General features: G+C 24.5%; 1 protein-coding gene across 2 annotated transcripts in view; it reads left to right on the top strand.

The window, feature by feature from the left end:
* Nucleotides 1-401: 401 nt before the first annotated feature.
* Nucleotides 402-25,205, top strand: part of LOC109609530 (protein amalgam) — a 160,906-nt gene continuing 136,102 nt past the window's right edge. For both annotated transcript variants that reach the window (XM_049968731.1, XM_049968714.1), the window contains exon 1: nt 402-723. The gene's annotated coding sequence lies outside the window, so the exon portion shown is untranslated. The remainder of the gene's footprint in view (nt 724-25,205) is intronic.

Raw genomic sequence — 25,205 nt, 5'->3', positions numbered from 1 at the left:
TCGGACCGTTTGCGGTGTTTGAAAGGTTGATTCGGTTTCCAGGATTGGGAATATGAAATTGGAATATAAAAGATGAAAGTTGTGGACACGCGTGTAGTGTGTACCGGTTTTGCGACTGGAGCGTAATGAAACTGTAACCGCGACTTATAACTTTGTTTTCCATGTGGCCGGGCCCTGTGATCTGGACTGAGAATACAACGGCGTACTGTGCTTTGATGAAATTGCATTCTTGTGCAGATTTCCGTGAGAGAAGCATCCCTCCTGCTCTCGGGGCAGCAGCTATAGAAGAGCAACAGTTACTTTACTCCTCATCGCATTTGTTTCACTATTTGGAGGCGTGGTGAAAATGCCGCTCCCACAAGCTCGATCCTGACAGTCGGTGTGGGTCGCGGACTCTCGAACGTTGGCACGCGGTGCCTTTTCAGTGTATGACCGGTTCTGTTGGTGTGCAGTGTTCGCAGCGGGACACCGATACCATCTGAACGCGGACGTTGGGAAATCCGACGACTCGCTCTCACGCGCGACGCCGTGCCCGCAGACGTCGGAAAACTTCCGCGGCGACTGACGCTCTCTTCTGTTCGGTGTCCGTCACTTCGGGAGCGCGATACGGAACCATCGCAGACGCGTCGTATTTCGCGGACGGTCGAAAAAAATTCAAAACAAAAGCACAAAAAAAACTTACCAAAAAAGGGACCTCTAGAACCCACTGATTGATTATATTAGGTACGGTGCTATTAACTTATTGTTATTGTTATTTATTATTAATATCCTACAACTGCTTAGTAGTCACTTTCACTTCGTACAAATATTTTTTTTTTTTTGCAAACCTCCTTTTTCCCCTGTTTTTTTTTTTAATTTGTAGGGTTTTGTTTAATATAAAATATTCAATTTTGTAACAACAGAAAAAAATTAAATTATATAAATTAAACTAAGGAATTAATAATAGTAAAAATTTGTAGAAGAAAAAAAAATATATATATACACAAGTAATATTTTTTGCCGCATAAAAGTTAAACGGTGAAACTTGAAATTGTTCATCAAACTCCTCGACGGCATTGAAGTTGAGCGCGTATTCGAAAAAACCGTGAATAATTACATAAAATTCGGTGGTTTTGTATGTGTGAAAAATGTATGGTGAAAGTGGCGGGATTTAAAAAAGTACTAGGTAATATTGTAAATATTTTATTTCACACTGGGTGAGCGAAGAGGAAGCTTCTTCACTATAATTTAATTTTAAATTATATTGTCGCATTCGCGACGCCGTCCTAAAGATTATCGGGACAGAATTTAATTTGTCAAATTATTATTTAATACTTTTTTTTGCTTGAATGAAAATGTACAGTTTGGTGGCAATTTAATAAAATTTCGCTTGTAATAACTAATGACGTAGTTGAATAAAATGTGACGGTGGAAAATATAAAATTGCTGAAAATCCGTTTTCTGAGTTTCTATGTGTTTTGAAAATTAAATACGGTGGCCTACAAATGTATGAAAATACTTGATTTTATTTTAGTATTTTTTATAAAAAATGTTGGTGATAAACAAATTATATTTCACTTGTTATACTCAAGATATTATGGTAGAAAATATAAAATTGCTGAGAATCATGAATTTTGAAAACTAGATTGAGAGACCAACAAATATTTGAAAATATCTGACGTTATTTCAACGATTGTTATAGAAAATCTTGTGATAAAATAATAAAATTTTACTTGTAATAACCAAAAATATTTATTAATAAAATATGATGGTAGAAAATATAAAATTACAGAGAAATTAATCCATATTTTGTGTGTCTACATAAATTTTGAAAACTAGATACAGTGGCCAACAAATATTTGAAAATATCTGATGTTATTTCAATAATTTTATAGAAAATCTTGGTGGTAAAATAATAAAATTTCACTTGTAATAACCAAAGAGATTTATTTTAAAATATTATAGTGTAAATATAAAATTACAGAGAAATTAATCCAAACTTTGTATATCTACATGAACTAGATACAGTGGCCAACAAATATTTGAAAATATCTGATGTTATTTTAATGATTTTTATAGAAAATCTTGGTGGTAAAATAATAAAATTTCACTTGTAATAACCAGAAACATTTATTAATAAAATATGATGGTGCAAAATATAAAATTACAGAGAAATTAATACATATTTTGAGTATCTTCATCAATTTTGAAAACTATATACAATGACCAACAAATATTTGAAAATATCTGACGTTATTTCAAAGATTTTTATAGAAAATTTTGTGGCAAAGTAATAAAATTTTACTTGTAATAACCAAAAACTTTTATTAATAAAATATGATCGTGGAAAAATATAAATTTACAGAGAAATTAATCCTTATTTTGAGTATCTACATGAATTTTGAAAACTAGATACAGTGACCAACAAATATTTGAAAATATCTGACGTTATTTCAAAGATTTTTATAGAAAATCTTATGACAAAATAATAAAATTTTACTTGTAATAACCAAAAACATTTATTAATAAAATATGATGGTGGAAAGATATAAAATTACAGAGAAATTAATCCTTATTTTGAGTATCTTCATGCATTTTGAAAACTAGACACAGTGGCCAACAAATATTTGAAAATATCTGACGTTATTTCAAATATTTTTTATAGAAAATCTTGTGGCAAAATTATAAAATTTTACTTGTAATAACCAAAAACATTTATTAATAAAATATGATGGTGGAAAGATATAAAATTACAGAGAAATTAATCCTTATTTTGAGTATCTTCATGCATTTTGAAAACTAGACACAGTGGCCAACAAATATTTGAAAATATCTGACGTTATTTCAAAGATTTTTTATAGAAAATCTTGTGGCAAAATTATAAAATTTTACTTGTAATAACCAAAAATATTTATTAATAAAATATGATGGTAGAAAATATAAAATTACAGAGAAATTAATTCATATTTTGTGTGTCTACATAAATTTTGAAAACTAGATACAGTGGCCAACAAATATTTGAAAATATCTGATGTTATTTTAATGATTTTTATAGAAAATCTTGGTGGTAAAATAATAAAATTTCACTTGTAATAACCAAAAACATTTATTAATAAAATATGATGGTGGAAAAATATAAACTCACGGAGAAATTAATCCTTATTTTGAATATCTACATGAATTTTGAAAACTAGATACAGTGACCAACAAATATTTGCAAATATCTGACGTTATTTGAAAGATTTTTATAGAAAATCTTGTGGCAAAATAATAAAATTTTACTTGTAATAACCAAAAACATTTATTAATAAAATATGATGGTGGAAAGATATAAAATTACAGAGAAATTAATCCCTATTTTGAGTATCTACATGAAATTTTGAAAACTAGATACAGTGGCCAACAAATATTTGAAAATATCTGATGTTATTTTAATGATTTTTATAGAAAATCTTGGTGGTAAAATAATAAAATTTCACTTGTAATAACCAAAAACATTTATTAATAAAATGTGATGGTGGAAAAATATAAAATTACAGAGAAATTAATCCCTATTTTGAGTACCTACATAAATTTTGAAAACTAGATACAGTAACCAACAAATATTTGAAAATATCTGACGTTATTTCAAAGACTTTTATAGAAAATCTTGTGGCAAAATAATAAAATTTTACTTGTAATAACCAAAAACATTTATTAATAAAATATGATGCTAGAAAAATATAAACTTACAGAGAAATTAATCCTTATTTTGAGTATCTACATGAATTTTGAAATCTAGATACAGTGACCAACAAATATTTGAAAATATCTGACGTTATTTCAAAGATTTTTATAGAAAATCTTGTGACAAAATAATAAAATTTTACTTAGAATAACCAAAAACATTTATTAATAAAATATGATGCTGGAAAAATATAAACTTACAGAGAAATTAATCCTTATTTTGAGTATCTACATGAATTTTGAAAACTAGATACAGTGACCAACAAATATTTGAAAATATCTGACGTTATTTCAAATATTTTTTATAGAAAATCTTGTGGCAAAATAATAAAATTTTACTTGTAATAACCAAAAACATTTATTAATAAAATATGATGGTGGAAATATATAAAATTACAGAGAAATTAATCCTTATTTTGAGTATCTTCATGCATTTTGAAAACTAGACACAGTGGCCAACAAATATTTGAAAATATCTGACGTTATTTTAAAGAATTTTTATAGAAAATCTTGTGGCAAAATTATAAAATTTTACTTGTAATAACCAAAAACATTTATTAATAAAATATGATGGTGGAAAGATATAAAATTACAGAGAAATTAATCCTTATTTTGAGTATCTTCATGCATTTTGAAAACTAGACACAGTGGCCAACAAATATTTGAAAATATCTGACGTTATTTCAAAGATTTTTTATAGAAAATCTTGTGGCAAAATTATAAAATTTTACTTGTAATAACCAAAAATATTTATTAATAAAATATGATGGTAGAAAATATAAAATTACAGAGAAATTAATTCATATTTTGTGTGTCTACATAAATTTTGAAAACTAGATACAGTGGCCAACAAATATTTGAAAATATCTGATGTTATTTTAATGATTTTTATAGAAAATCTTGGTGGTAAAATAATAAAATTTCACTTGTAATAACCAAAAACATTTATCAATAAAATATGATGGTGGAAAAATATAAACTCACGGAGAAATTAATCCTTATTTTGAATATCTACATGAATTTTGAAAACTAGATACAGTGACCAACAAATATTTGCAAATATCTGACGTTATTTGAAAGATTTTTATAGAAAATCTTGTGGCAAAATAATAAAATTTTACTTGTAATAACCAAAAACATTTATTAATAAAATATGATGGTGGAAAGATATAAAATTACAGAGAAATTAATCCCTATTTTGAGTATCTACATGAAATTTTGAAAACTAGATACAGTGGCCAACAAATATTTGAAAATATCTGATGTTATTTTAATGATTTTTATAGAAAATCTTGGTGGTAAAATAATAAAATTTCACTTGTAATAACCAAAAACATTTATTAATAAAATGTGATGGTGGAAAAATATAAAATTACAGAGAAATTAATCCCTATTTTGAGTACCTACATAAATTTTGAAAACTAGATACAGTAACCAACAAATATTTGAAAATATCTGACGTTATTTCAAAGACTTTTATAGAAAATCTTGTGGCAAAATAATAAAATTTTACTTGTAATAACCAAAAACATTTATTAATAAAATATGATGCTAGAAAAATATAAACTTACAGAGAAATTAATCCTTATTTTGAGTATCTACATGAATTTTGAAATCTAGATACAGTGACCAACAAATATTTGAAAATATCTGACGTTATTTCAAAGATTTTTATAGAAAATCTTGTGACAAAATAATAAAATTTTACTTAGAATAACCAAAAACATTTATTAATAAAATATGATGCTGGAAAAATATAAACTTACAGAGAAATTAATCCTTATTTTGAGTATCTACATGAATTTTGAAAACTAGATACAGTGACCAACAAATATTTGAAAATATCTGACGTTATTTCAAAGATTTTTATAGAAAATCTTGTGACAAAATGATAAAATTTTACTTATAATAACCAAAAACATTTATTAATAAAATATGATGATAGAAAATATAAAATTACAGAGAAATTAATCCATACTTTGTGTGTCTACATAAATTTTGAAAACTAGATATAGTGGCCAACAAATATTTGAAAATATCTGATGTTATTTTAATGATTTTTATAGAAAATCTTGGTGGTAAAATAATAAAATTTCACTTGTAATAACCAAAAACATTTATTAATAAAATATGATGGTGGAAAAATATAAACTCACAGAGAAATTAATCCTTATTTTGAGTATCTACATGAATTTTGAAAACTATATACAATGAACAACAAATATTTGAAAATATCTGATGTTATTTCAATGATTTTTATAGAAAATTTTGATGTTAAAGTAATACAATTTTACTTGTAATAATCAGAAGCATTTATTCATTAAATATGGTGGTGGAAAATATAAAAATACAGAGAAATTAATCCATATTTTGAGTGTCTATATGTATTCTGAAAATGTCTGATGTTATTTCAGTGATTTTTATAGAAAATCATGGCGGCAAAATAATAAAATTTCACTTGCAATAACCAAAAACATTTATTATATTTATAAAATATGACTGTGAACAATATAAAATTACAGAAAAATTAATCCATATTTTGAGTATCTACATAAATTTTGAAAACTAGATACAGAGTCCAACAAATATTTGAATATATCTGACGTTATTTAAACCGTTTTTTACATAAAAAAATTAAAAACGAATTTGAATTAAAATAAGGCATTTTCATACATTTTTGGGCTCAATATACTCAACAAAACTGTTGAAAATTTGATGACTCATCATATAATTTTAAATGGCGTTTAAAAATATAAATTTTTCTCTAAAACATGAAATACACAAGTTAAATTGTTATTTATTCCAATATATACAGCAAAATTTTTTATGCATCAAGTTTGTATAAAATATTAATGTAAATTGTAACAGAGCATATCCATAGGACATTACTAATTGGCAATTTTTTGAGAATCACACATGATTGACCATTAAAAACTAGTTTCAGCGGTCCCCGAAACATAATATTAAAAAGGCAAAATATCACGGTAAAAAGTTAATCCGAGCAACGCGAATGCCGCGAACGCGTTTATGTCTATCTTATAAATAAAATTATCGTTAAAAAGTCGTTACGCAGCGCCATTGTAAAAAAATATTAACATATTTTTAAAATGATCCATTGGCAAAAATATGTTGATGTTGAACGTTCAAATGATGTAACATTAAGAGAGGCGTTTGATAAAGTTCCAAGTGCGAGCTGAAATTTATTAATTTCTTCTTTATTCGAAAATAAAATAGGAAAAAAAAAGGAGAACCCGATAGGGAATGCTGTTGGACTTCCGCGGCGATATATTGCTTTCATTAGGTACACTATTTGCTTAATTGTTGCACATTTAATTTTTTTTTTCAATTTCCCGGGGTTACAAAGTGGAGTTACATTTTTAAATTAATTCACTTTTTCTGCGCCGTGCCGATAATGAATCTTGGAAATTTGCCTTTAAAATACGACTCCCTGATCTATCACACGGCCTGGGTGGGATTTGCAAAAGAACTCCTGAATAATTAAGTGCATAACGTAAAATGTTTAAAAATATATGTACAACAACTGCTCTTTACGTTATAAAAGGTACTAAATGAATTAACCTCTCCCTGAAACTTAATTGATTATCTTATAAACATCGAGATAAAACTTTTACATTTTAATAAATACGGAGTTGAGTGTTTATTTCGGCAAAAAGAAATTTTCAGTAAGTATGTATAGAGCAGAAGATATTCGTACAAATAGAATTCAATATTAGGCACGTCTTTTAATATTATTTTTAAATCTGCAAATAATAGTTGTATTTTATACTATGTTTGAAAAGAATAATACATACGTGTTTAAGAGGCTTATTATGTTTATACATACATGTATAAAGAATTTTATTTGTGTATATTCAAAATTATGATAGTTACAGGGTTATAAAACAAAATCAGTTTTTAGTAGTAAAAAACTATTTTTAAGAATTTTTAATTTATATATAAAGTTTGAATTTTCAAATTTTATTATTTATTATTATTTATAAATAACTTAATTTGAGTTGACAAATTAATCCTATTTCACCAGTCTCAACAAAACTATGGTTTGTAATTTATCTGCAATTGTTTACGTAAATTCAATAAAAATTATTATTGTTTAATGTACATATTAGTTAACTTGTAAATAATTCAATAGACAGCAGAAGCTAAAGCTAAAAATAAATATTACAAACAGAAATTTAAACCAATTATGGAGCAAATTAATTCACAGATGTATTTGTTTGTGCGTTAAAAAATTGATGATATATGAAATAATAATTTATTTCTATTTGCATATTAACTAAATTTGTAGTTTTTCATACAAGCACTTACTTAAATATACAAACTAAAGATTATTACTAATATATAATTATTTTATTAGCCTAACCATTGATTACTGGAGTTCTATAATATATTTAAAACTGTAATTTTATCGAACATTTGTTACATATATTAAATACAAATTATTACAAATGAACAAATAAATTCAATAATTGTAATATTGAAAATTAATTAAATGAACTATGAATTATGATTATTTACATGTGTACCATTTAAATTGAAAGTCATATTGAGTTTATTAAATGTGTAAATATATTAAAAACATAATATAACTCCTTAAATATTTATTTTTTTACACATAAAGTATGAATATTTTAGGGATGGTAAAAATTAAATATTTCAAATCAAATGGATAGTGGAAATATAAAATTACAGAGAAATTAATCCACATGAAAACTAGTTACAGTGACTAACAAATATTTGAAAATATATTATGTAATTTCAATGATTTTTGCAGAAAATCTTGGTAGTGACTTGTAATAACTAAAGAATAATAAATATAATATGATAGGATAATAAAATATGATGGTGGAAAATATAAAATTACAGAGAAATTATTCCATATTTTGAGAATTTTTATGAATTTTGAATCTAGATACAGTGATCAACAAATATTTGAAAATATCTGACTTTATTTTAATGATTTTTATATAAAATCTTGATGATGGATTTTATATAAAATCTTGATGATAAATTAATCCATATTATTGAGTATCTACATAAATTTTGAAAGCTAGATACAGTGGCCAACAAATATTTAAAAATATTTGATGTTATTTCAGTGATAAAAACATAATATAACTCCTTAAATATTTATTTTTTTACACATAAAGTATGAATATTTTAGGGATGGTAAAAATTAAATATTTCAAATCAAATGGATAGTGGAAATATAAAATTACAGAGAAATTAATCCTCATGAAAACTAGTTACAGTGAACAACAAATATTTGAAAATATATTATGTAATTTCAATGATTTTTGTAGAAAATCTTGGTAGTCACTTGTAATAACTAAAAAATAATAAATATGATAGGATAATAAAATATGATGGTGGAAAATATAAAATTACAGAGAAATTAATCCATATTTTGAGTATTTTTATGAATTTTGAAAACTAGATACAGTGACCAACAAATATTTGAAAATATCTGACTTTATTTTAATGATTTTTATATAAAATCTTGATGATGGGTTTTATATAAAATCTTGATGATAAATTAATCCATATTATTGAGTATCTACATAAATTTTGAAAGCTAGATACAGTCGCCAACAAATATTTAAAAATATACAATATGATGTTATTTCAATGATTTTTATAGAAAAATATATTAAAAACATAATATAACTTCTTAAATATTTATTTTTATACACATAAAGTATGAATATTTTAGGGATGGTAAAAATTAAATATTTCAAATAAAACTTTCTTATGTTTTGTCAATTTATAAACCTCATCCACTTATTAATGGGATCATAACATAATTAAATTTGTAATTTTCTTTAACGAGCATTTGTTACGTATATTAAATATAAATTATTTATTAAAAATCACTAGAAATAAACAAATAAAATTATTTTATAAATTCAAATATTTAAAATATTGCAAATTAATTAAATTAACTATGAATTATGATTGTTTATATACAATGTTTAACTTGGGAGTCATAAATGGGTAATAGAGTTTATTAAATTTTATAAAATAAATATACATATTTTTATACACATAAGACATGAATATTTTGTGGATAGTTTAAAATTAGATATTTAAAAAATGTTTAATAATTTTAGTTGATTTATAAAACTTATCTCTCTATTAATTAATGGAGTTTTCCTTATGTCGTAACATGATTAAATCTGTAGTTTTCTTTAACGATCATTTCCCACATATTAAATATAAATTATTTATAAAAAATCACTAGGAATAAAAATTAAAATTTTTAAATAAATAATTATTAAACTTGCAAGTTATTAAATGAGTAATTGAGATTATTAAAGGTACAAATATATTAAAAAACAAAATATATCTTCTTAAAAGTACATTTTTATTCACATAAGGTATGAATATTTTGGAAATGGTTAAACATCAGTATTTCAAATAATACTTAATTTCTTTTTTATCGATTTATCCATTGATTACTGAAGTCGTAACATAATTAAATCTCTAGTTTGTTATGTAAATTATAATTATTTATAAAAGAAAACTAAAAATGAACAAATATAATTATTTTATAAATTCAAATATTTAAAATATTCAAAATATTAATTAAATTATGATAGTTTATATACAATATTTAACTTGGAAGTCATAAATGGGTAATGGAGTTAAAAGTTTAAATATTTTAAAAAACACAATATAACTTCATTAAATGTATATCTTTATTCACATATGTTGAATGAATGAATATTTTGAAAATGGGTAAACATAAGATATTTAAAATAACACTTAGTTATTTCTTATCGATTTATTCGTTGATTACTGAAGTCGTAACATAATTAAATCTGTAGTTTTCTTTAACGAGAATTTGTTACGTATATTAAATAAAGAATTATTTATAAAAAATCTCTAGAAATAAAGAAATAAAATTAGTTTATAAATTCACATATTTAAAGTATTGAAAATTAATTAAATTAACTATGAATTATGATTGTTTATATATAAAGTTTAACTTGGAAATCATAGATGGGTAATTGAGTTAATTAACCATTTTAAAGAGCACAATATAACTTCTTAGATGTATATTTTAAGGATGATTAAACGTTAGATATTTAAAACTTATTTAATAATTTTAGTTGATTTATAAATTTTCTCTGTTAATTATTGGAGTTTTAAATTAATTAAATCTGTAATCTTGTTTAACGAGCATTTCTCACATATATTAAATATAAATTAATTATGATAAACACTAGGAATAGACAAATTAAATTATTTAATAAATTAAAATTTTTATAATATTGAAAATTTATTAAATTAATTAAGAATTATGAATTTTTATAAATAATATTTAATTTGGAAGTCATTAATAGAGTAATTGAAATTAGTAAAGGTATAAATAATTAAAAAACACAAAATAACTTCTTAAATGTATGTTTTTATTCACATAAGTTTTGAATATTTTGAAAATGGTTAAACATCAGATATTTAAAATAATACTTATTTATTTTTTATCCACTTATTCATTGACTACTGAAGTCATAATAACATAATTAAATCTGTAGTTTACTTTAAGGAGCATTTCTTCCATATATTGAATATAAATTAATTATAAAAAAATCACTAGAAATAAACAAATAAGTCTATTCGTAATATTGAAAATTAATTAGATTACCTATGAATTGTTTATACTTACTATTTAAGTCCTTCATTTGGCAATTTTTGAGGCTATAAATAAACATTACGAAGACCAATTACACTAATAAAAAGTATAGAGCAAATTAATTGAAAGATGATCTGTATCTGTGTCTATAAACAGACTGTCCTACATAAGTAAATTAGAAATTATTTTCAAAAAATTCTTAAAAATGAACATAAAATTATTTTAATGAGTATGAATTATAATTGTTTATATATAATAATAATATAATATTTGGAATAGGCAATTGAGTAAATTAAGGGTCTAAATAAATTAGAAAAATAAAACAAAGTAACAACTTAAATATAAATTGCTGTATATAAAAAAGATTTTATAGACTTTTTGCATGTATAAAATAAAAATTGTTTATAAAAAATATTAAAAATAAATTAAATTCGAATATTTGGTATATTACAAATTAATTAAATTAACAGTGAATTAATATTTAAGATAATATTTAACTTGGAAGTAATTAAATGTGCAATCCAGTGCATTAAAGCTATAAATAAATATTATGAATAGAAATTTAAATCAATTACACCAATAAAAAAGTATGTGGCAAATTAATTCAAAATAAACACGTAGTGCATGTGTAAAATTTTCTACTAATGCTTTTTCAATTCCTTAATATGTTTTGCGAGCAAAATTGAATGCAAACACTCCGCGATTTTATCTCGTCAAATTATTTCATTTGCAAACAATACCTGATGCGAAACTCTTTATTTACGGAAAAAGAAAAAAGGTTAAATAAAAATGAAGGAAATACGATTCGATGGCGTCTTCGAAAAAATAGGAAAAAACAAATTATGGATGCATGCTTGTGTTTCAGATTAAAAAAAAATAGAGTTCGCATGCTTTTTTAAACAAACAACAACAAAACTGAACTAGAAAACCCGCCTGCACAACTTTTTTATGTTCCCATATTGAGCGCGTACAGACGTAACATTTTTATTAAAAAAAGACTCGGGTGCTATAAAAAAATTTTATTTCTGGGTATTATTTAACATTATTGTGAAAGTTCTCAACGTGTGTCCCGCGTAATTCTTTAGCCGTTTTGTATTTTTTCGTTGTGTTCATTGATTTTAAAACTGCTCAAGACGGCGGAGCAACAACGTACCCCGTCGTTGGGCAAACTGCTCTTGTGCTCAAACTTTTTTTTTCTTTGTTCTGATAAATATTTCAAAATGACGGTGGATTAAATTACGTCTGTGTGAGAAATTATTGCGTAGAGAAAAAACTGGCCTTAATATAGTCTGGACTTAAGTAACAATTTTTCGATTGAATAAAATATGATGCATGGAAAATGAAACCGTGAGCTAGGAAAAAAAAACGTGCACGTTATATGTGACAATCATTCTCTCTCATTTCACTGTTGTTCTCTTATTAACAAATTTCATTACGTCGTGTACTTTAAGATCAGGTGTGGAGAAGATGTGTGCTTCTTTATTAAAAATTGTTAAAGCATATTTAAAGCGTGGATGTGTCTGGGGGTATTTCATCAACAGCAGAAAAAATAAATATATTAAAACCTTATTTTTCTTCTAAATTATTAATTATATTAAGTATGTTTGTAACTGGTTAATTAATTAATTACAACAAAATATCTAACCCAACCTAACTTAATATCTGATAAGCATTATAAACACAATAAAAAATTTAGACGTTAACGATATACTACTATTATTTTATGGATTTATTAAATTTCGACAAAAATATGGCTCTTTTAATCACTGAAACTTTTAATGGATTGTTATTCAAATATTTGTAGATAAAATCTATTATTTAATTCGCATACAATGGGTTTTTCATGTTAAATGAATGTAAATGGTCAAAATAACAAAATTTATTGAATCTTATTTTATTTAATGTTATTTTTTAATGTATAACGCATTTTATGGTTGTAAAAGTTATATTAATTCTAATAACTTATAATGCAAGTATAAATAATTATCTAATGTGATGGAATTAAATAAATAATAAATCAGATCATAATATATTATTGAATAAAAAACAGATTAAAACATGGATGTACATTAAATAATTCGTTTCATAAAAATAAAATATTTTAACTTATTTTTTGGTCAATTATTTTTCATATTTTAGTGATATATTTGATTTTACAATATATGAAACTTCTACATATATGTAAAATACAATAATTAAAATTAATTGTATAAGAATTAAAATCAATATTTAAATTTAACTGTTAAAATTGTTGATAAAATATAATAAAAATTAATAAATTAAATTAATATTAATTAACTAATTGATAATGATTCTAATTAAATAATTAATAGATGGCACTGCAAACAAACTAATTTATACAATTATACATCATTAATTTTATTTAAATTTTACAATTCAAAAATATATGTTTAATGAATAATTTATAAATTTTTCTATTTTATTTATTATTTGTTTATTTTATATTTTATTTCGACAACTAATGAAAAATATATGAAATTTATTAAATTTAAATTTATTTTGTATATACAGGATGTTAGGGAAATGACCACGAGTTAAACTCATTAAAAGCATTTTTTCGAAAAAATTTTTTTTTTTGTTTTTTGACTACCTGGAGTCGAGACGTATGCAAAATTATGACGGCATTCATTTTAGTAACACCCTGTATTAGTACTTCATACAACGTAATATAAAATTAAAATAATATTTTTTTATTTTAGTTTATTAATAATGGGGTTTATTAATAAAAACAAAATAATAATAAAGTCAGTAAAATAAAATCTTGATTAGTATATATAAACTGGCGCATCCACCAAAATATGAAACATATACTATTGTATTGTACTGTTTGAGTTTGGTGTCAGTATATAGTAGGAAAAGCGTTTGACCTATCTGAATTTAGAGAGAGGCACCATGCATGACAGAGACACCCATAGTGGGAGACTTACTGTCTCTATTGTATATGATGTCTCTTTCAGGATTCAGATGGATCAAACACTTTTCGTACTGTATATAATGTTTATTGTTTTTTCTACATTTGTTGTGTCTACTATACAAATGGTGAATTTAATTTTATTCTTAAAAAAATGTCTACCTTTCAATTATCAATTGTCAAAATTATGGTAACTTTTTACTTTATGGTCTTTCATTGATCTCTGAGAATTTAAATCGATTATTTATTTACTTGTGGTATTTTCCATTATAATTATTTAATCATTGGTCGACGTACTGTACTACTTGATTTGGATGTCAGGACTTATAATATTTATTGTTTTTTCCGTCATTGTTATGTCTACTATGCAACTGGTGAATCTAATTTTATTCTTAAAAAAATGCCTACTTTTTTATTTACCATTGTCAAAATTATGGTAACTTTTTACTTTATGGTCTTTCATTGATCTCTGAGAATTTAAATCGATTATTTATTTACTAGTGGTATTTTGCATTATAATTATTTAATCATTGGTTGAAGTGAAACTATAAGAAAAAAGATAATTCAGTTTTACCAAGACCGAGAGAAATAAAAAGAGATGGCTAAGAATTTATGGCTAAATAAGTCAATTGTTTCCTGTATTAATAAAAAAATTAGAGAAATTGACCAAGTGGTAGCTAAAAAAAAATTGTCTGCGTTCGAAAATCTTGAAAAAAAAAAAATTAATAACTCGATAATTCAAATGTCAAAAAACAATCCAATCGTCAACTATCGTCAACTGAAATTAAAGCTAGTCTGAGGGAGATGAGACTTGCTGAAAATAGTTCAAGGACTGTGAGAAGATGGTTAGTGGATGGGGGTTTGTTTGACCTCATACCTACAAGAAAAAGCCTGGTTTCTACTAAAAAAAGTCCAAATTTGTCTTGCTTAGGATCACATTCACTGGATCATAGAATATTGGCCACGAGTAGTTTTTAGTGATGAGTCTAAATTCAATTTATAAAAAAATCATGATTCTGTTAAGCATTCTACAGGGACAAAACTACACAAGAAGTTTGTTATACCCACATTGAAACATTGTGGCGATTCAATTATACTAAGCGGATGCTTCAATTTTTCTGGAATAGGCCTCCTTAGACTGATTTATATATAGGGATATATTAAACAACACTTTGCTTTCATATATTGAAGAAATGATGCCCTTAATAAATGTGTTTCAACATGAACACAATCCAAAATTGGTTACAAGATCAAAGCATCGATGTTTTGTCTTGGCCATCCCAATCTCCAGACATCAACCCTAGAAAACATGGAAGGTTCCGTTTTTAACCAAATTCGATATAAAAATTTGACCAATTTAAATGAACTCGTCTCAGCAATTCAGTTAGCTTGAAGGAACATATAATTGTCGTATATGCCAAGATTATAAAACAAAAAGGATATTTATTATACGTAATGTTATTTTATATTTTTCACACATTTTAAGATTTCCGCAGATGACAAATGTTTTACATGTAGTCGTGTGATGGTAATAAAACAAGTGAAAATAAATTACCAATATTTCGAGTATCTTCTTTTATTATACTCCGGAACCTTTTACTGTAAGTAATCCAAACAATTTCCGCTTAAGGAAATTGTACTTTATATTGTATACTGGTCACCTGTTAACACTGTCACGAAAATATAAGCAGTAATATTCTAAAAGCAAATGCAATCCACTTTAAGAGGGTGGTACGTACATGGCGAGCGTATTGTTGACAAATTCCCATTCACGTACGTAGCTTTTGTTATAGACTATTACCACATGTTCTGCTATAAAAAGTGTCTGGAATCATCCTGCTTCTTGTTTAATTGTTACCATAACATATCGTACTTACGCGTTATTGTTTTATTTTTATAAAGGGAAACGTTTTCTAACGTATAAGATTTACCGCAACGACAACAACAAACAATCAAATTTAAATTGCATTTGTTTTTATGCGTTTATAAAAACCGAATTTGAATATGGAATACATAAATATTAAGCCGATGTAAGCTTTAAAGTGTAAACGTTTTCATTTAATTGAATTGAAAAATAATATATATTTGAAATACTTTTTCGATTAAAAACATTAAATGGCCCATTTTAATCCGACACAATAAATAACGATTTATATGAAAATGCAACACGATTTATCAAAAACTGCTAAACAACTTAAACGTAACTAAAGGATAAACTCAGGATATACGTTGTATCAGCGAGAACAAAACACATATGAAACCGATTGTTTTGCGCCCATACAATAGAGAGAATTAATCAGTATTTGCCGAGAATGGATGCGATTAGCGGTTCGAAGGCTTGTGATAAATAATTTAACAAGTAGAAAAACGATACGTTATATTGAAGGAATAAGGAAGTAATGGAAGTGAGCTAACTTTAAGGAAACAGTTGATTTAAAGGTTCTGTTTGGCAATTCATAAACGCACATTGGCGTGTAATGTTTTAAAGAAATTATTTAATATACTCAGTGACTTAACAAAGAAAGATTTTATTGATTTTTTCTGAACAGCTTGGGATAATAGAGTCTAGAAATTTATTAAAAATTCAAACAAAAATATTAAATATATTGGCTAGTTCCCATATCCATATTTGGTCGGGTTTATAGGTCTACGGAATTTTATCTTATGATTTTCATGTTCAGTGTATGTTCAGCTACAGCAGACTTGTTTGATTGTTCTAGTTTGCAGTTACGTTTGTGTTCCTTAATCCTAATCCCTGTTTGTAGTACCAATATATACTTTCCCGTAAGAGCATTTGAGGGTTCCTCCTATCTTTGGCAGATCTTTTGAGTCTTCCTTGTTGTTATAAAAACAGCATGGATGTATACTAGACTGTTTCAAAAAAATCGACAATTTTTTTTTCTTATTTATATCGCAAATCTTGTAGGAAAGGGTAAAAAAAATACTGTGAAAGTTACAGCCTTAATATTAATATTAAGAGGTGCCGCATCGTAAATTTTAATTTCCCGTTTAAATAACACGGGAACGGTGTTCTATTGGATTTTGAAATTTTTTAAGTCTCGTTAAAGATAATATTTCAAAATGATCAAAACAGATTTTTATAGAAAATTTAACGTTCTACAAAAAATGTCTCTTACAGTTTTTTGATATATTCATTTTTTCAAAAGTTTTTGTTATTTTTTACAGATCATAACTTATCTGCAGAAAACTAAAAATTTTATTAAATAAATGTTATTTTACTGCTTAAAATTAAGCATTTTATTTAAATAAATAGATTTTTACTAAAGAAATTGATTGTTTATTATAATTATATTGTTACGCAATTTTTTTGCTGTATTCACTTATAACTTGCAATAAGTGTTTCACGAAAAATGAAGAGCAATTACAATACTTATTGCTAATTATAAGTGAATACAGAAAAAAACTGCCAAATTGTAGTAAAAGTCTGTTAGTGTAACGATATATACTATTTTGATTATAATAAACAATCAATTTTTTTAGTAAAAATCTATTTATTTAAATGAAATGCTTAATTTTAAGCAGTAAAATAACATTTATTTAATAAAATTTTTAGTTTTCTGCAAATAACTTATGATCTGTAAAAAATATCAATAACTTTTTCGGAGATAAATTATAGGAAATTGAATTCTCTACAAAAAAAAATGTCATGTAAAATTTTCCCATTGGTTGCGCCAGAAAATGAGAAAAATGTCAAAATTTTAAATCAATCCAACTTTAATGTTAAATAACTTTTGAAAAAATAAATATATCAAAAAACTGTAAGAGACATTTTTTGTAGAGCGTTAAATTTTCTATAAAAATCTGAACATTCTGAAATATTATCTCTAACGAGAGTTAAAAAATTTCAAAATCCAAGAGAACACCGTTTCCGTGTTATTTAAACGGGAAATTAAAATTTACGATGCGGCACTCTTAATATTAATATTAAGAGCTGTAACTTTCACAGTATTTTTTTTACCATTTCCAACAAGATTTTCGATATAAATAAGAAAAAAAAATTGTGGATTTTTTTGAAACAGTCTAATGTGTACTAATAATAAAGATCCATTTAGTGAGCCCACGGTGAAGCTTTCCTCCCATATATTTCTATTCTTACCGATAGAATTGGAAAAATCTTATTAAGACATAACATCCATACTGTTTTTATACCAACAAGGAAGATTCAACACAGTCTCAGATCTACCAAAGATGGAGGGATACTTAAACGGTTTCTGGGATAAAAATTTCTCGAATATCAAGTTGTCATTTAGTTGTCAATCAGATATGAAAGAGACATGAACAAAATCAATCTTCAGAAGATGCTAGCCACTCGTGCTAGAGAAACTATAGGATATAATTCCAACAGACGTAGACCTATAAACCTGAACAAATATAGATATGGAAACAGTCGGCTCGAAAGTCTTAACCTTTACATATTGACTAGTTTTTAAAGAGTTAACATTGATGTGATGAATTAGCTAATTTCGTCTTGAGGTACCTCATTTCGTACCACCTCCACATGACGCAAAATCTCCGCCAAAGTCTGTGGAGGAAGGATTGAACTGCTAGTCGGTGATATTATGTTTGGAGTAACCTTACTTCTTTCAACATTACAGTCGTCCTCATTACCACTCCAATCTCTGATGACTACATTCCAATGCAATGTGGAACTAAGTAATAGTAAGAAACTTGTCCTCTTCAAACGTACAATTCCAGGGAGTACCCTGGTTCACTTTTAATCCAAATCCAACAATTCGCCTCCATCAAACTCACTTAGATAACTTAAACTTTGACATTTGATATTTTAAACACAACTGGGTACTGATCTTTGTCACTTACAAAAATTGTACATAAAAATAAGGACACTCCTCCATATATATACATCAAATTGAGTTAAAATTGGACCTTAGGCCTCGTGTGTACTATTTTCTATGTCACTGACTATAAATTTACAATTGTACCATTGTTCCTGGCATTATTCTTTGGGATGAACTACATAGTTAAGTGTCAGGATCGTTTAATGCACGGTGATACACTTGATGCCTGGGGATTCACGCACGATGTGGCAGGTACCAAGACCAACTGTCTAATTAAAACATTTAACACTATGAACTGTGTTTAATTATCTAATTACAGTGTTGTTAATTTTATATTATACCACGTTAATAATATAATCACAACAATTATCTGGATTAATTGTTATTATATATATATATATATATATATATATATATATATATATATATATATATATATATATATATTGTAAACATATTTTATAATTATTGATTATCTAAATTATGAAAGTGAATTGAGTTAAAATTGAATAACGGATTTTATTATTTAACGATGTTTTGTATGCAAAAATCCGTATAATGTTTTATCAATTTTATCCTGTACCACTACATTTTCCTTTTCAAGCGTGTGGTTGCAAATTTTTAAACAAATTAATTTAAATTAATAATCCCTCTAGTAGAATTTATTCGTCCAAATCATATTATTTCATTAATGTGAATATCAAGCAGCAAGTGGAAAATTAGTTTTTTTTTTGTTTCAGTGTAATCAACAGTTATTGACCGTAAAAGACTATTTTTAAAGTGGGGTTATTATCAAACAGTTTTTTCTGTCAACTTAATGGTAAATCTTTAAAAGTGTGTGTGGAACTTGGGCGTTATTTGTGATCCCACATTTTGACCTTTACGTTTCATTTTTTATTTAAAACATTGTGTATCCCAAACATTAATTAAGCCACATTTAATACTTTTTTATATACAAGAACATGTTTAATATCATCATTTTTCAAATTAATTATTAACTTACATAGATTTTAAAAATTTTATTAGTTTTTAATAAGAAATAGAATAAAATAAACAGTCTAAATGAGTAAAAAATATTAAAAATAAAAATGAATTAAAAGAAATCAGATATAAAAAATCTGATCAAAAACTTGAAGAATAATATTAATAATTAAATAAATTTAAGAAATTTAAACTAATTTATAGAGCTCATATAATATAATAATCAATTATTAAAAATATTAAGGAAGACTCAAAAATAAATAAAAAAGAATTTGAAATTTTTTATGATTAAATCATTTAAAAATTTATAAAAAAAATTAGAAGATATTTGCTTTTTTATTTTATTTTATCAAATAAAATAAAAAAGTGGAAATATAAAGATTTATTAGTTTTTATAATTTATTTTACACATTTTTGTATGGAGAAATAGAATGTAATAAGATATATAAAGAACTAAAAAAATATAAAAAATCAGAACACATTAAAATAATTAAAGAATTTGAAATAAAAATCTAAAAAACCTAATTAATCAATTGAATAAATTAATTAAAAATATTCAATTAATATTAAAAATATAAATGTAGATTCAAAGAAATAAAAAATTAAAGAATTTGAATTTTTATGTAGGTATATTAATTTAATTTAAATTTTCTTGTGGTATCTCATTTCACACGAACTGAATCTGACGTCGTAATTCATTAAGAGTCGGTGGAGGGCGTTGCAAATTCCTTAAGAGCCACCCCATCATATCCCACACATTTTCGATTGGGGAAAGGTCTGAAGATCTGGGTGGCCAAGGCAGTAAATTCACTTGGGAAGCTTCCAGGAAGTTTAATGTATTCCTGGCAATATGTGGACGGGCATTATCTTACAGAAAAATTAGTCTGAGATTTATTCTTATGTAGGGATGAAAATAAGGCTCCAAAACATCACCCATATATCTCTGGGACGTCATATTGGCACTAATGAAAACCGAAGAGTACCTGTTACCATTAGTGGTAGCTCTGAGTCTTCCAGAACCTCTTCTCTACCTCTTCAACTTGCTTAATTAGCTAAAATTATTTATTCTTCGTACCCTAGGCATGTTAAACATTTATATAAATATAAATATATAAATAAAAGACAGAAACTAAGTACACCCTTGTTTGAAATACCTTAAAGATATTAAGAAAGACACCTACTTGTATACCAAATTTTATGAAAATATCTTAATGCCTTCTGGTTGTTCCGTTCTTTTTTCCAGTTAGTATATTTCATTTATGTTGTTCCCTAAAAACATGAGTACAACTCTACTTAAATTTTTCGAACCAGTTCCTAAAGAGTATAACATATATGTATGTTTGGCAACAGTTTATAATTATTTCTCTACAAACATGTATTTTAAACTTTCTGAAATGTAAGGGACCTTTTTGGGTAAAAGTTGAGGGTTCATGTGATGTTTACCATAAATGTTCCTTGTTACTGTTTTAATTTTTTAATAATATCAAAGTTCATTAAAGTCTCCTTGTATTTTTGATTAAATACCTTGCTGTTTGACCTATAGGAGTATTTACAAATGAGATAAATAATTTGAAATCGGGTGGTTATATAAGAAATGGTAGTATTAGTAGTTTTCGGTCCCAAGGTGCGGCAGTTACCACGGACAAGCTCTCGCCGGTTTCACCGCTGCCACCACATCACACCATGAAGCATTGAATCCGGTGGCAAACATCAGGGCAGAGTAGCGTGGAACAGGGTAGAACCGAGGGCCTCACAAGAGCGGCTGGCTGTACGTCCAGACGAGTACAGGCCTCTAAACTAATGGCTTTTAATAAAAGCCATGACTATAAAAATGTTGATTTATTATTAGTTCGGACGATTACTGTTCACAAATTTTTACTAAAATTTCGTAATATAATGAGAATGCATAATTAAAACATTTTTCATCATTACATTTTATTATATTCACACTTTTAAAACGGTATTTTTTAATATAATGGTTAAATGTCATAGAAATGGTGTCCCGTGAACTAACAAATTGTCTGATATCACGCTAACGCCCTCTAGAAAACCCCTAATTGTTTTGAAATCACACGCTTTATCTTTCGACTAACACTCAACAAATATCGTCCCCTTTCAACAATATTTTCACACTACTTTCACACTAAATGTTTACACATCTCTTAGATCCTTATCTCCGGCACATTTCTCTAATAAATTTATTTAATTATTCAATTTGCTCCTGAAAATATAGCCACGATTCTCCACCTCTATTATTATCTTTGTTTGCTGTCCCGAATTTATACAACTATACCAATGCCATCAATTCAAATAATGTTGCTAAGCTTTTATGTTTTCTTACTAAACAACTTAAAACCTAAATAACTAACTAAATAAATTGTTGTACTTGCATTAAATTCAGATAATACTTAAACATAAGCAGGATCATATACTAATTTTCTACTAATTACAGCAAATATTCTTTAAATTATTACAGGTAGAAAACATATAAATCATTTAGACCATTACCAGTTGTTAGCACAACGTGTTCACCTGAATTAATAATTACTTAACATGACTGAAATCTTTCAGTTCTGAAACTTTTGACAAGGTTAATTAAAAATAACGTACAACTTTCCATATTTTTGGTACGAAATTCAATTAGTTTGTAGACAAGGAAGCTGGATATGGAATAATACAAAAAGTAGAGGTAAACGTAAAATAATTATTTAAAAGATTTAAAGTAAAAGTATAGTTAGATAATTTTTAAAGTTTTTTAATTTACTCTTTTATATCAGTATATATTAGTACAAAAATTAATTAATATTTTCTTTTTAATTTCAGTTTTATGAAATATTAATGAAATGAATTCGTTTCTATAAAGGTTTCTTTTAATAAAATGTAATCATAATACTCTTTAAGTAATATTAAATATGAAACTGATGATGAGTAAATATACCGCAGCTTATCAGCTATTCTATTCTTTGATGAAGTACATAAACTAAATAATTTTTGTGGTAAATTAAGAACGTACGTTCTACATAATATAAAATAGGACACCCGTTTATTAGTAGGCATTAAAATTTTACTTAACTTTACTTTTATCTTGTTGCTTATAAATCAGTTATATTATAGGTCACAAAAAGATAAAAAATACAAAATAATCTAAAAAATTTAAAAATGGTAAATATCAAAAATATTTATAGAATATAAGAAATGAAGTATTTGAATTGTTTTACAGTTAAAAAAATCAAAAGATGTAAAAAATTGTAATAATTATAATAAAAAATAGATAGAATAAAAAAATATTGGTAATCAAAATGAAATAAAAAATTGAACAAAACAATTTAAAAATAATGTAATAAGAAAATATATTAAAATTTAAATAAAAAATATAATATAACTAAATTATAAAATAATCTAAAAAATTTAAAAATGGTAAATATCAAAAATATTTATAGAATATAAGAAATGAAGTATTTGAATTGTTTTACAGTTAAAAAAATCAAAAGATGTAAAAAATTGTAATAATTATAATAAAAAATAGATAGAATAAAAAAATATTGGTAATCAAAATGAAATAAAAAATTGAACAAAACAATTTAAAAATAATGTAATAAGAAAATATATTAAAATTTAAATAAAAAATATAATATAACTAAATTAATATAATAAAATCAAACAAAAATTTTAAACAATACAAATAATTCGAAAAATTATAAAGAAAAATTTTTCGAATAAAAAGTCAAAATAAAATAAAAAAAATAAAGAAGAATAATATCAATAATTAAATAAATTCGAAAAAATTAAAAAATTAAACGAATTAAAAATTGAAATTTGGTATTAGTAGATTGTTAAAAGAATTAAAAAATGAAGTATTTGAATTACTTTACAGTTGAAAAATTGATGAAGTTAAAAAAATCAAAAGATGTAAAAAATTATAAAATTAAAATTAAATTTAAATAATATAAATAATTTGAATATAATAAAAAATATAATAAATAATATATAAAAAATATAAAAAATAAAAATATATTGAAAAACAAAATGAAATAAAAATTGAACAAAACAATTTAAAAATAAAATGAAATAAAATAAAGAAATATATATTAAAATTTAAATAAAAAATATAATATAATAAAAAATTATAAAAAAATCAAACAAAATTGTAAAAATTCAAAAATTTTAAACAATACAAATAATTCGAAAAATAAAGAAAATAGAGATTCGAATAAAAATTCAAAAATCAAAAAAAAAAAAAAAAAATAAAAAACTGAAAAATAATGTCAATAATTAAATAAATTGTAAAAAATTAAAATATTAAACGAATTAAAAACTAAAATATTATATTAGAATGTCAATAAAATTGAAAATTTGAATTATTTTACAGTTGAAAAATTAATGTTACAGTTTACAGTTAAAAAAATGAAAATATGTAAGAAATTATAAAATTAAAACATATAATAAATATAATAAAAAATAATTATCAAAATGAAATAAAAAATTGAACAAAAGAATTTAAAAATAAAATCAAATAAATGCACACAATATATATGTATATATGTATGTATATATTGAAAAAAAATATATAACTATATTAAAAAAAAATAATACAAAAAATCAAACAAATTGTAAAATTAAAGCATACAAAAATTTTAATTCGAAAAATTATAAAGAAAATAAAGAATTGAATAAAAATTCAAATATCAAAATGAATTAAAAATTAACTTAACTGGAATAATATGAATAATTAAATTAAATTCTAAAAAAAATCGAATAAAACATTGAAATAATAAAATGAAATAATCTGATCTAAAATTTTGAATAATCAACAGAAAATAATGAAATTTAAATAAATTAAAAATTATAAATAAGATATAAGTCTAAACAATTATTTAAAAAAACTGTCACCAATCAACTTAAAAATGTAAAAAAAATCTCATCATCTTATATATAAAAATTAAATAATCAAGAGAATAAAAAGTAAGAAGTCTGAATATTTTTACAATGAAAGACATAAAACTTTATAAAATATCAAAAGAAATAAATATCAAAATTAACTAATAAAATATAAAATTATGTAGAATATAAAAAAACTAAAAAACTCAAAGAATAAGAAGTATAAAATATCTAATAA

Source organism: Aethina tumida, chromosome 1 (genome assembly GCF_024364675.1).
Source record: "Aethina tumida isolate Nest 87 chromosome 1, icAetTumi1.1, whole genome shotgun sequence".
Lineage (NCBI taxonomy): Eukaryota > Metazoa > Arthropoda > Insecta > Coleoptera > Nitidulidae > Aethina > Aethina tumida.
The sequence above is the reverse complement of the archived record's forward strand: the minus strand, read 5'-3'. Positions and strand labels throughout refer to the sequence as shown.